At 36.6% G+C, this 14,281-nt stretch overlaps 1 long non-coding RNA gene across 1 annotated transcript; it reads left to right on the top strand.

Moving 5' to 3' along the window:
• The first annotated feature begins 269 nt into the window (after window positions 1–269).
• LOC141350278 (uncharacterized) lies at window positions 270–11,956 on the top strand. The gene is made up of 4 exons (XR_012358368.1): window positions 270–615; window positions 1,321–1,359; window positions 1,565–1,671; window positions 11,717–11,956. It is a non-coding gene; the product is annotated as an uncharacterized lncRNA (long non-coding RNA).
• The last annotated feature ends 2,325 nt before the right edge of the window (window positions 11,957–14,281 follow it).

Consider the following 14,281-nt stretch of genomic DNA (forward strand, 5'->3'; position numbering starts at 1 on the left):
TTCAAATGACAAGTACGGACATGTCCTAATGATTAAAATATCCTTGAAATCTTATTTGTTATTGTCTAGAAATGTTTAAAACAGGGTCAAAACCTTTTTAAATGTTTTCATCTTTTATGTGGGTTATGGAGAACACAACAAAAACGGGGACATCCTTAAATTACATTTTTTTTTTTTTTTTTGGGAAAAGTGGATCACTGTTTTGAATCTTGACTTAATTATAAAAAGAAATTATAAACACTTACAGGAACAAAGTAAATGAAATAAAAAAATTACAAATATTAAAGTAGTATCTAAAAAATAACGAAAATGTGCAGCATCTTGTTTATGTAATCTATCTATATAATCTGAAATTTAAAATATTTAATGTTCCCAGATGCTTTCTTAAATAGGTTATAAATTAGTAGAGTAATATAAACGTCTAATAACGCTTATATGTATCACTACTGTCCGTTTTCAGCACTGGATATATTTATTTTGATATATTTATATAATCTAATATTTTATATTGTGATGTATATTTTTAAAAACAAATTGGCGCGCAAGACGAACCGCGCATGCGCATGAAGAAACGTTCCAGATACATTCCACGCGGTGAGATCCAAACGGCGTTAGGTAAGTGTGAAGAGTATATTCATCTTTCTTTATTTTCTTTGAAAAGTATGAGCTAATATGGCATAAAGTGAGTAACGTTAAATGTTTTAGCATCGATTGATCAGTCACTCTTTTCTCCATCATACGTGTCGGATTGTGTTTGTTTATGGGTCTGGCTAGTGGCTAACTGTGAAGTTAACTGACTCAATACCTGGTCTGAAATAAAAATATTTTGTTTTCCCAAAGGCGAGGGCAGACGACAAGCATGAATAACCGCTGTGTGGACTTTATTTGTAAATGTGGTAACTTAGTTGACACGCTTTTGCAATGATTAGGACTTGCAAGTCAATTTTACTTGCATGTTATAACGTTATTTTGCTTGTCTTCGAAAATAATCTACACTACAGGGACTTTGATAATGTTACTTTTATTTATTCTTTGTGGAAGTTAGTACAGTACTACTGTGCAGTACTTGTAACAGAAACAGTATTGCTGTTTCTGTATGTTTGTGAATAGTAAACAATGTTTGCAGTATAATTGTATATCTGTAAACCATACTGTATAAGCAGTATACTTGTAAGTTAACAATGCACAGTAGGCTACACAATACTGCAGCAGCAGTATAAGGTAAGTTACTGCTTATATAATAAATATTGTTAGTATGTATAAAGTACCGCATGGCTTGTGGCTCTTGAATATATTTGTAATATTACTTTTCTCCCCCAGTAACATCTTTGAAGGTTTCATGAAATTCAGTCTGGCTCGGTATGTTGAGAATAATTCTTAAAAAAATGTAAAATAACTAGTTAAATCTGTTAAAGATGTATTTACCTGTTGTCTGCATAATTTTTCATAAGTCCAAGATTGAACACATTGTGTACCATTTTAGAGGTCTGCTATAAGTGATGTGGGATTAAGATGGGAATAATGCAGCCTGCAAAGTGCTAAATTATAATTTATTTTGTTTCAGATCCGCTTGGTAGCAATGGTCCAGGTGATGCTGTAAGGAAGGTTTTGCAAGTTGCCACATACAATGGATCGAAAGGGAAAGAAATACCTTTGGCACTGTGATTATTCGTAAGTGTTTCAAAAGTTTCTGTAACTCAACTGATATTGCTTCTACAGGGAGTGCAGAATTATTAGCCAAGATGTATTTTTGAGGATTACTTTTGTTATTGTACAACTACAGTGCTCTTGGTCAATTCAAAATGTTAACAAACCCTCAAACCTGAACATTTAAGTAGTAAAAGTGAAATTTTGCCTTTCTTAAGAGAATATTTCTATGTACACCATTATTAGGCAACTATTAGTGTGCAGAATTATTAGGCAACTCAGGGCTCCAAACTGCGACTAAAATGGTCGCATTTGCGACCAAATATATTTATTTGCGAGTGAAATTTCTGTCAAGGTCGCCATTGGCGACAATACAAATTTACTCCCTTTGATTGTAAAATTTGCATTATATGTGCATGTTTTATAACCAGTAGCCTATCGCTTCATTTGTTTTTTTAACTTCATGAAATGAGATGCGTTGTGTGAACGTCACCACTCGTTCAGACAGCCAGCGACGATATCGCTGTGTGTCGCTTGTCTCTTTCAATGAGGCGTTTCTAAATCTGCTTGTCATAAACAAATGAGTACCATCCACGCAAGTAACTGACGAGAGAAGGATGACGTGAACTCCACTGCTTTGTTCTCATTGGTAGTCGCTCCCGAAAGTCGCTCGACCTTTGCATAAAGTAAAACTTTTCTTAACTTTCTCGCGTCGCTGGACACGCGCATACGGTCGCCAACGGTCACTTTCACTCGTGTCGCCGGAAGTCGCCAGGTTTCCATTGAAATGAATGAGATTGCGTCACTCTGCTACTGCTAACAAAAAGCAGGCTCCAGCAGCTGTGCCAAAACGAGCACGGGAGAGAACGCCAGAGACACAGGGATTCATCTTTCCGCATCAGTCAATGAACACCGTGCCGAAAGACATTTTAAAACGTCCTGGATTTTAGACTATTTGAACGACAAAGATGCTAAACGGAGCGTTTTTTTGTGCGCATACGTGCACACACTCAAGCCCAATGCGCGTTTTAAAAATCACGCAAACACATGATTTCTTTGGGCTTGACAGGAGATATACGCACAAATAATCTTGTAATGCCACAGTCTCTGCAAGTATACTCATAAAAACAGACAATTATAAGTGAGCAGTTGATCAGATGTGTCAGTAGCTACGTTTACATGGACACATTTTGCCTCCATCGGATTAAAATCCTTCCGATTAATAAATCCTATCATAGCGTTAACATGAACACTTAATAATGTGATTGACGTGCGTGTTTATATGACACAAGATTTACATCAGATTTGATCATTTGACATGCGCACATTGCACAAATATAGTTTCACGCTGCTTCAAGATTGCTTTGTGCCAAAGCTGATTATAAAGCAGCAGCAAAAACACCCATTCACGTGTGCCCAAAAAGCGTATTTTACTTCACGCAGTGCTGCAGAGACCGTTCGCGAGAGCGAGTCCAAACACACGCGTTTGTGGATCAGAGAATAAACCATGGACTGACCGGACAACGCTGTCTTGTATCACTTTATGGGGAATTGGAAGGATAATAGGAACAAGATTAACAAGACAAATCACTTCTTGTGACTTCCTTCAACAAAACAAACTCAAATATTTGCGTCACATGTCATTACGGCAATTCTACGTCATTGCACGTGTGAATATGCTCAACACTCCCGTTCTGCAGGTGGCGGAAATGCGCCTTTCAGTGGGTTTACCAACGTCATTAAAAAAAGAAAAGATGGCACATGCGCAGAGCGTCCCAGGTTCAGTTATCCATCCGATCAAGTGTATACATGTCCTTTTGAGCGGATTACAAAAAGGTATAAACCACCCCTAACAAGCGGATTAGATTTTTAATCAGATTGCCACTTTTTAGTCCGATTGAGGTGTTTACATGGAGCATTTTTATTCAGATTGATCATTTAAACGGATTACAAATGTCCATGTAAACGCAGCTAGTGTAAAGATCAGTGCTTCTCCGTTCTTAAAGGGACAGTTCATCTTATAAGAAAAGCTTATGTTTGAGTCGTTATGTAAATCAGACTACAGAAGACAAAAGGAAAATCACTTTTATAGCTTTAAAAAGATCAATTATATTTAATTTATAGAATGAAAACAGTGCTATATTAATTTAATACTGTTTCTCTACCTAATCAATACTGTTAGATCTTACTTTATTTGTAAATTTGTTCTTTTCTATTTTATATGTTTGTAATTTCTTGATTTGTTCTTATTTAATTTTCCAACATCACTTTTTTGCTTATCTGAAAATTATTCAACTCATGACTCAAAAACCATAATGCAATTCATTTAACCAGTACTATATTGTAAAATTAAGTAATTTTAAAATACACGTACTGTAGGCATTCAGGTCCACCCTATTCCAAGGCCAACTTAAAATTGTATGGCCTTGTGACTGATGGTCAGATTATGGCAAAATAAAATTATTGCAGATGTCAAATGGTAAGGGAATGCTACTTGTTACAGCTTTCCACATGTATTAACCCATTTAATTAAACATGGTTTTGGATAACCTACTAGTCAAATGTTTACATTTTAAATTTACAACCTAAATTGTCCGTCAGAATTAAATAATTGAAATAATGGTCATAATGTATTTTTTGCATTTGTTATGGTGTGCATTTTGTTTCTGCGCGTGCAGGGGTGTGGGGGGATGTTGGGTTCCTTCCTCATTTTTTGTCCTTGGCCAATCACATGCCTTAAGAATAAACAAGTTAAGTTACCCCTTATGAGGCCATAATATTTATTCTGGGATAGTCCCCCACCTCCCGGCCCCATCAGAGGCCACGTCGCCCCTCAAGCACCCTTTTCACCCCTGACCATTTTCATGCCTGCTAAAAGTAAGTGCATTGTTATGTGGCTCTTAAAAAAATTATTTGGCGCCTGTTTTTTCCCCTATAGACCGTTTCAGCAGTAACAACATAAACAAGCGGCTGCACGTAACTTCCGGTAAACTCCGCTAAGAATAAATAACAACAAAGTCCTTTAAACATAGTTTATTTATATAACAAGCAAAAAACAACACATAGATTACATAGGAAACCAAAACATTTGTTATTTTGCGACGAGGCATTTGTTCAAGAGATCCGTTTAGCAACTAGTCAGACCTTTAAAAAAAGCGAAACCGGAAGTAAGGTTAGGATCCAGACGTGTATCACGTGCGTCCGATGAAACCGTCTATAGGAGCCAATGGCTCCTTAATTGATTTTTTTTTGTTTGGAGCCCTGCAACTAAATGAAAAACAAAGATTTTACCATCTCACTTGTTTTTTTTTCACCTGTTAAAGTGAGAATAATAAACAAACTCTACATTTACAAAAAACTAATAAAACAATAAAAAATAAAAAAATATATAAACTCAGTGACCAATATAGCCACCCTTCTTTTCGATAACAGTCACAAGCCTTCCATTCACGGATTCAGTCAGTTTCTTTATCTGGTCTGAACCAACATTTTGTGCAGCCACAACCACAGCCTCCCAGACACTGTTCAGAGAGGTGTACCGTTTACCTTCACTGTAAATGTCCTGCTTAAGAAGGGATCAAAAGATCTCAATAGGGTTTAAGTCAGGTGAAGAAGGGGCCATGTCATTAGTTTTTCATCTTTAAAGCATTTACTGGCCAGCCATGCAGTCGAATACTTTGATGTATGTGATTGAGCATTGTCTTGCAAAATAATCAGTCTTCTTGAAAGATGCAAACTTTTTCCTGTACCACTGCTTGAAGAAAGTGTCTTCTACATTACAGGCAGGCAGGCACAGACAAGTATTATTAAAGATAAGCTTGTTGGACCTTTTTGGGTTGAAAATGGAAATAAAAAACATCTCTCAGACCTACTGCCAATTTTTAGAAGAAACTTTCTTCAAGCAGTGGTACAGGAAAAAATCTGCATCTTTCAAGAAGACTTTTTTATGCAAGACAACGCCTCAGCACATGCACCAAAGCACTCCACTGCATGGCCGGCCAGCAAAGGCCTTAAAGGTGAAAAACTAATGACATGGCCCCTTCTTCACCTGACTTAAACCCTATTGAGAACTTTTGATCCCTTCTTAAGCAGGACATTTACAGTGAAGGTAAACAGTACACCTCTCTGAACAGTGTCTGGGAGGCTGTGGTTGTGGCTGCACAAAATGTTGGTTCAGACCAGATCAAGAAACTGACTGACTCCGTGAATGGAAGCCTTGTGACTGTTATCGAAAAGAAGGGTGGCTATATTGGACACTGAGTTTATATATTTTTTATTGTTTTATTAATTTTTTTTGTAAATGTAGAGTTTGTTTATTATTCTCAGTTTAACAGGTGAAAAAAAACAAGTGATATGGTAAAATCTTTGTTTTTCATTTAGTTGCCTAATAATTCTGCACACTAATAGTTGCCTAATAATGATGTACATAGAAATATTCTCTTAAGAAAGCCAAAATTTCACTTTTACTACTTAAAGGGACACTTCACTCATTTGCATTAATCTTTGTATAGTTAGAACCCTAGTCATGTTTTTGAATGGTCGTGCATAATTTCCTCAGTTGCTGCTGAAACAGGAGAAATATATATTTCAGTGTTGCACTTCCTTCTTTCAATGATGTAAAAATCATCATTTTGCATCATTGAAAGAAGGAAGTCTAATATCTTTGTTGAGCAGGTGAGACTACAAACAGCCCTTTTCTCAGTCAAATTGGCACCAAATTCGAAATGTATGTTACATTTCGACTACAAATATGAGACACTTTCAATGAAGATTAATGTTTCTATGGGTGAAATGCTCCTTTAAATGTTCCGGTTTGAGGGTTTGTTAACATTTTGAATTGACCAAGAGCACTGTAGTTGTACAATAACAAAAGTAATCCTCAAAAATACAACTTGCCTAATAATTCTGCACTCCCTGTATAGGGCTTATTCGCAAACACTGGAAGTAGCTAACCGCGGCCATCTTGTTGACATGACATCTGTCCTGCCCCTAGCCGCACGTAGATTTGAGGGGAGCAGTAGCCTAAATGGCATCATCTCGTCAGTATTAAGAGAAGATGAGCTTGATTGGTGTGGAACCATATCAAATAGACCCAATAGCCTTAAGTAAAGATCCGTCCTTATTGCCAGGCGCAACTTATCTGGATATTTATAACTATATCGTTCATACAGTATCCGCATACATCATACAAGCACTGAAGGGCCGTTCACATTATAACGATAACTATATTATCGTCCACATCACCAAACAATACGTTTATGCTAATTCGCTCACGGCACTCGCGCAAATCACTTGCCTTTAATATTGCTTGTATGTCCTCAACACGCTGCGTTTCGCGTAACTCTAAACAGTGAATATAATAGTTTGTGTAATCTCTTACCTTTTGGCATAACAGTTAGTTAATGTAATAGATTAAAAAACATTACGTCAATTTTCACAGCAACTGCAGGTAATCTTATGTTATAGACCTCAATGAGCTTCACTGTCATTTTAAGTGCTCGTGCAGTTGAAGTTCAATTCATTGTATCTGCATCGTTATAGTTTTGGTGGGAGCTCCGCTAATCTCTTTAATATAAAACGATTTTCAAAACTATATTTTTTATAGTTATCGTTATAATGTGAACGGCCCTTAATTCCCTACCTAGTATCAATGCCAGACCTATAATTATGTTCATAAAGTTATTAATCCTAATTTAATAACTGTCTCAATTTATGGCAGCTTATTTGAAAGAGCAGTTTCAGCCACTGCTTACAGCTAACCATATGTGATTAAATGATGGGGACAGACTTTGCTGTGAGGCATATACAGTGGGGCAAAAAAGTATTTGGTCAGCCGCCAATTGTGCAAGTTCTCCCACTTGAAGAGATGGGAGAGGCCTGTGATTTTCGTCATGGGTACGCTTCAACTATGAGAGACAAAACGAGTAAAAAAATCCAGAAAATCACACAGTTAGACATTCAAAGAATCCATTTGCAATTTATGGTGGAAAACAATTATTTGGTCAATAACAAAAAAGCAAGATTTCTTTCTCTCACAGACCTGTAACTTCTTCTTTAAGAGGATCCTCTGTCCTCCACTTGTTACCTGTATTAATGGCACCTGTTTGAACTTGTTAGCAGTATAAAAGACACCGGTCCACAACCTAAAACAGTCAGAATGCAAACTCAACTATGGCCAAGACCAAAGAGCTGTCAAAGGACACCAGAAACAAAATTGTAGATCTGCACCAGGCTGGGAAGACTAAATCTGCAATAGGTAAGCAGCTTGGTGTGAAGAAATCAACTGTGAGAGCAATTATTAGAAAATGTAAGACATACAAGAACACTGAAAATCTCCCTCGATCTGGGCTCCACGCAAGATCTCATCCCGTAGGGTAAAAATTATCACCAGAATGGTGAGCAAAAATCCCAGAACCACATGGGGGGACCTAGTGAATAACCTGCAGAGAGCTTGGACCAAAGTAACAAAGGCTACCATCAGTAACACACTATGCAGCCAGGGACTCAATTCCTGCAGTGCCAGATGTGTCCACCTGCTTAAGCCAGTACATGTCCGGACCCGTCTGAAGTTTGCTAGAGAGCATTTGGATGATCCAGAAGAAGAGTGGGAGAATGTCATATGGTCAGATGAAACCAAAACATAACTTTTAGGTAGAAACTCAACTTCTTGTGTTTGGAGGAGAAAGATGCTGAGTTGCATCCAAAGAACACCATACCTACTGTGAAGCATGGGGGTGGAAACCTCATGCTTTGGGGCTGTTTTTCTGCAAAGGGACCAGGACGACTGATCCGAGTTAAGGAAAGAATGAATGGGGCCATGTATCGTGAGATTTTGACCCAAAACCTCCTTTCGTCAGCAAGGGCATTGAAGATGAAACGTGGCTGGATCTTTCAGTATGGCAGTGATCCCAAACATACCGCCCGGGCAAAGAAGGAGCGGTTTCGTAAGAATAATTTCAAGGTCCTGGAGTGGCCTAGCCAGTCTCCAGATCTCAACCCCATAGAAAATCTTTGGAGGGAGTTGAAAATCTGAGTTGCCCAGCGACAGCCCTAAAACATTACTGCTCTAGAGGAGATCTGCATGGAGGAATGGGCCAAACTACCAGCAACAGTGTGTAAAAACCTTGTGGAGACTTACAGAAAATGTTTGATCTCTGTCATTGCCAACAAAGGGTATATAACAAAGTATTGACATAAACTTTTGTAATTGACCAAATACTTATTTTTCACCATAATTTACAAATAAATTCTTAAAAAAATCAGACAATGTGATTTTCTGAATTTTTTTTCTCATTTAGTCTCTCATAGTTGACGTGTACCTTTGACAAAAATTACAGGCCTCTCTCATCTTTTTAAGTGTGAGAACTTGAACAATTGGTAGCTGACTAAATACTTTTTTGCCCCACTGTATCCCTAACGTTACCTATGGTAAAATGATGGGGACAGACTTTGCTGTTGGGAGTCTCTCCTTCGCTGGTTCAACTCCTCTGTCTCCTTCCTTTCATGTTTTCTAACAGTCGGTATCGCATAAAAACTAATTCCGGGGTTCTTTTTGCTGTTGTTAGAACAGCCGTGTATTACACCACACACCATCGCGCGGTTTAAAAAAATTACATCGATAATACCATGCATAATACTCACGCTGCCTCGCTTGTCAATTGACAGACTGACAGTTCTATGTCAACAATATGGCTGCCGCGAACATTGATGACGTAGATCGAATAACTCCTATACAAGTTCATTTAACAAACAATTTTTTTTATGTTTCTGTAAAGCATTATTTTGAATAATCCAGCTGCCCGTCATCAATTATTTCTTACTTATGCAACCATTATTTCTGTTTCTGATCGGCTTTTAGAATTAGTAGGAAAGGCTAATCTAATGATTTGAGCAGTCGATCAAATATTTGTGACAGGAAAAATCTGGCACAACATTCACCTGCAGAAACACTATTTAAACACTTTGGGGCAGTTTCCTGGACAGGGTTTGGATTAATCCAGTTATATTAGGATATTATATTAGGCCTTAGTTATATTAGGATTAGAGCTAGGCATAGATTAATCTAGATTAATCTCATACAAAATAAAAGTAATTTTTTGCAAAATATATGAGTTTGTGCTGTGTGTAAATATTATGTATATGTAAACACATACACATACATATATGTACATTTAAGAAATGTTTTATTTATATATAATTTTTTTATTTATATATAATATAGAATATATATAAATATAAATAAATATATATACACATGTAAATGTTTCTTAAATACATACATGAATGTGTGTGTATTTATTTAAACATAATTATTACACACAGCACAAACTCATATATTATGCAAAAAATAACTTTTATTTTGCATGTGATTAATCTAGATTAATCTATGCCCAGCTCTAATTAGGATATTAGTAGTTTTTTACAAACATACCTTACAAAAACCAGTACTGGGGTGAATCTTAAGACAAAACATGTTAAAATATATCAGTGCAAGATGTTTTTAAATTAAAGGTATTGCGGAGGATTTTCTTTTTCCGGGTGGATCATCAAGACTATTGGTCCTCCTAGTTGTCAATCAGGAGTGTTTCGCAATTGCATTTTTTTAAAAAGTGAAGAAGTCGGTTCTTTTCAAACATTTGAGAAAATCCTCCGCTACACCTTTAAGGCAGCTCAAACATGCATTTTAGTCTGGGACTTATTTGGTCTGGGACTATTCTGGATAAGCCCTGTCTGGGAAACTGTGTATTTATACATGTCAAAGACAATTAAAAAACAAGCATAAGTACTAAAGTAAACGATAACAAACATATCATCATTAGTAAACGCCAACCCCATTCTCTTCTATTGTTACAGTTGTACAAATGACAGCGCATCATTTTATATCATTCTATACCAGTTTGTTTTTACAAACTATATCAGCACGCTGATATAAAGCCAAATCACACAACTACTAGAGCAATATTAAACATTAGTTTGACTCATTAGTGCCAAACTACTTGCTTCTGCTATGGATTCCTGATACGGATGAGTTTTTATTGCATGTGACAAGAAAGAGGGAAGAGCGTGACACAAAAAAATTACATACTACGCTGTATGCACTTGTTTATCCTAGTACTTTCGCACTTGTTTTAAGTGTCTGACATGAATTTACACACAAACCCTGTTTTCACAGACGGGACTTAAGGCTAGTCCTAGACCAGTGTTTCCCAGCCCTGGTCCTCGGGCGCCCCCTCCCAGAGGGTTTTGGATGTCTCCTTGTTTAACACACCTGATTTGACTCATCAGCTTGTTAGGGGCACATGTTTACCATTTTAGAAGGAGGTTGATGAGTCGAATCAGGTAAAACCATCCAAAATGTTCATCTTGTCAAAATCCATTGTCCATTAAACATATCCTTTTAGACTGTATTACATTTACCCCTGTGAGAAATCGTTTTTACTCTGTTGATAGTTTTGAAAAGGTTTTTAATCAAGTGAGCCCAAGCATGGTTTTAAGATTTTTAGAGGAAATAAATTTGAAACGTCTATTTTAATCAGCCTTTGATTTAATTATACTGTATTCTCGCCATGAATATAGCCTTTGAAGCTGGTATGCCGTTAAAAAAGAAAGAAAGTCGAATCAGGTGTTTTAAATAAGGAGACATCTAAAACTTTCTGGGAGGGCGTGCCCGAGGACCAGGGTTGGGAAACACTGTCCTAGACAGTCTGCACTGGTGGCTGCATTATCCAATCGCAAATATGTAATTGTACGGCTTCAAGCCTCCATTACTAATTTTAAAATGACCAGTGGCAAATGATAGAAATGGTAAAGCAGTTCACGGGATGGTACTGGTGGAATATCTCTGGCGGTTGGAAAAGACTCTCAGCCAGTCAGATTCGAGAAACAGAATAAACATTTTCTATAAAAAGCTATAATCACACTTTTACTCAAGCTATATTGTGTTATTAAATGATCTATTCTGCATTTCACAAAAAGTCGAACCTGGTTGCAATTATTTACACATTTTAATCATTGTCTACTGAAGCTTAAAGCTATTATTCATGTCTGTATTTATAATGTTCACATCCAGTGTAGACCGTCTCAATCTGATGTTCCAGCTGTGATGCCTTCATTGCAGAAACCTTAAAGTATGTTCCACATCGAGGAACAAGGGTAAGTCATATTCTGACTATACAAAGCTTAATGCAAATGGGTGAAGTGTCCCTTTAATGGCGCGCTCCGATTATTAGCATCAGTTTTAAGAAGGTTGTGGTCATGACAGTGTTGCCTTCTAAATCAGCTTCTTTTTTGTCCACAAATCAAGTGACTTTTAATAAATGAGTAAAAAATGAACAAATAAAAGAGTAAACTATTGCCCCGCCTAAGACTTATCTCTTTAACCAAGCATTTACCTAATTCATCTCCTATACATACTTATGCCGCATCTATTATACTGTATGAATGCCTTTAACACTACATGTGATGGGCCTCTTTACTAATTGCACCTTGTTTCTGTTTCCCTGTCTCATCCTCGTTCACCGAGGAAATCTGAGACGGACAGGTTCAATTCCAATTTGGAGCGATGCTCATCCCACCATTCATTCGCCTGATGCCCATCCTCATGCTGCTAAATTGATGACTGCTCACATATACTCACCGGCCACTTTATTAGGTACAGCTTACTAGTACCGGGTTGGACCCCCTTTTGCCTTCAGAACTGCCTTAATCCTTCGTGGCATAGATTCAACGAGGTACTGGAAAAATTCCTCAGAGGTTTTGGTCCATATTCACATGATACCATCATGCAGTTGCTGTAGATACGTTGGCTACACATCCATGAAGCGAATCTCCAGTTCCACCACATCCCAAAGGTGCTCTATTGGGTTGAGATCTGGTGACTCTGGAGGCCATTTAAGTACAGTGAACTCACTGTCATGTTCAAGAAACCAGTCTGAGGTTATTTATTCTGCCGGAAGTAGACATCCGAAGATGGGTACACTGTGGTCATAAAGGGATGGACATGGTCAGAAACAATGCTCAGGTAGGCTGTGGCATTGACACAATGCTCAATTGGTACTAATAGGCCCAAAGCGTGCCAAGAGAATATCCCCCACACCATTACACCACCAGCAGCTTGAACATTGATACAAGGCAGGATGGATCCACATTCTCATGTTGTTGACGCCAAATTCTGACCCTACCATCAGAATGTCGCAGCAGAAATTGAAACTCATCAGACCAGGAAACATTTTTCCAATCTTCTATTGTCCAATTTTGGTGAGCTTGTGCGAATTGTAGCCTCGTTTTCCTATTCTTTGCTGTCAGGAGTGACACCCGGTGTGGTCTTCTGCTGCTGTAGCCCATCCACCTAAAGGTTCGGCGGGTTGTGGGTTCAGAGATGCTCTTCTGCGTACCTCACATTTTTATTTTGCTTTTCCCTCCATTGTACCGAACTGTGACGCCTGAATATATATATATATATATATATATATATATATATATATATATATATATATATATATATATATATATATTCATATATATACTATTCATATATATAGCATAGTATATACTAAATTCTTTACTACATTACCGTAACATATGTTGTAGCTAAAATTAATAACGGGGTCTCTTTCCTCGGTTACAAACTGCACCACACTACAGCTGGAACATGTAAGATGGGAACTGGTCCTTCTGGCTAAGCCTGGTTTCTCACTGGGTTTTAATTTCTGTCTCCCTGAAGAAGTTTCCCCCTTGACCAATGTTTCTGTGTGGCTTGCTTACTAGGAAACTGCTGATATTAACCTTATAGCATCTTAAGAAAATTATGTTAATACTGGTATATAGTTTGGAGTTGGAGTATATTACATACACTGTTTTATCACTGTTCTATTACTGTATGTCCATAATATAGCTTGGAATGGAGTAATTCTTATTATATTATTTATATAAGAAATAACTCCATGTAACCTCAAATACTCCATCCTTAACTGTATTTAAAACTTTGAGGTTCTTTGCTTTTCTGTGTCGTCTTATATTCTATTACATGTACAGATGATTTGGTAAGATGAACTATTGTGAAAAGCACTGTATAAATATAATTGAATTGAACTAAATTGATGTTTGTTAAACATTTTTGAAAGGATATTGTACTAAGACATAAAGTTGGTGAAATGCTCAAAAATGTTTTGTAACCTTTAAATAATGGAAAGTAAGAAAGCTGGATATTGTATTGTTTTGGATTATAAAAATTAATGTTTAAAGAATATTATATTTGTGAAAATAAAGTTTTGAAAATATTGTAAGAAACTTTTTATAACCTTTGAACACAAATGTTTAAAATGATAACTATATTGTTGATATAATTTAAAAATAACCATTAAAAGAATGTTATATAGTATGTGAAAGTTAGGTGAATGTTGTGAAAAATGTTTTTGTAACCTTTAAATAACATTCTAATCATGACAAGAAAACTGGACATTTTGACGTTTTAAGAATGTTTAAAATAAATGTTCTAAGAACGATGTATTATGGATGAGAAAAAAGTTAGGAAAACGTTATATGAAACGTTTTTAGAACCTTTAAATAACGTTCTAATCACGACAAGAAAACTGGTCAATTTAACGTTTTAAGAATGTTAAAAATAAATGTTCTA

The sequence above is a fragment of the Misgurnus anguillicaudatus genome, chromosome 17, assembly GCF_027580225.2.
Source record: "Misgurnus anguillicaudatus chromosome 17, ASM2758022v2, whole genome shotgun sequence".
In the NCBI taxonomy this organism is placed as follows: domain Eukaryota; kingdom Metazoa; phylum Chordata; class Actinopteri; order Cypriniformes; family Cobitidae; genus Misgurnus; species Misgurnus anguillicaudatus.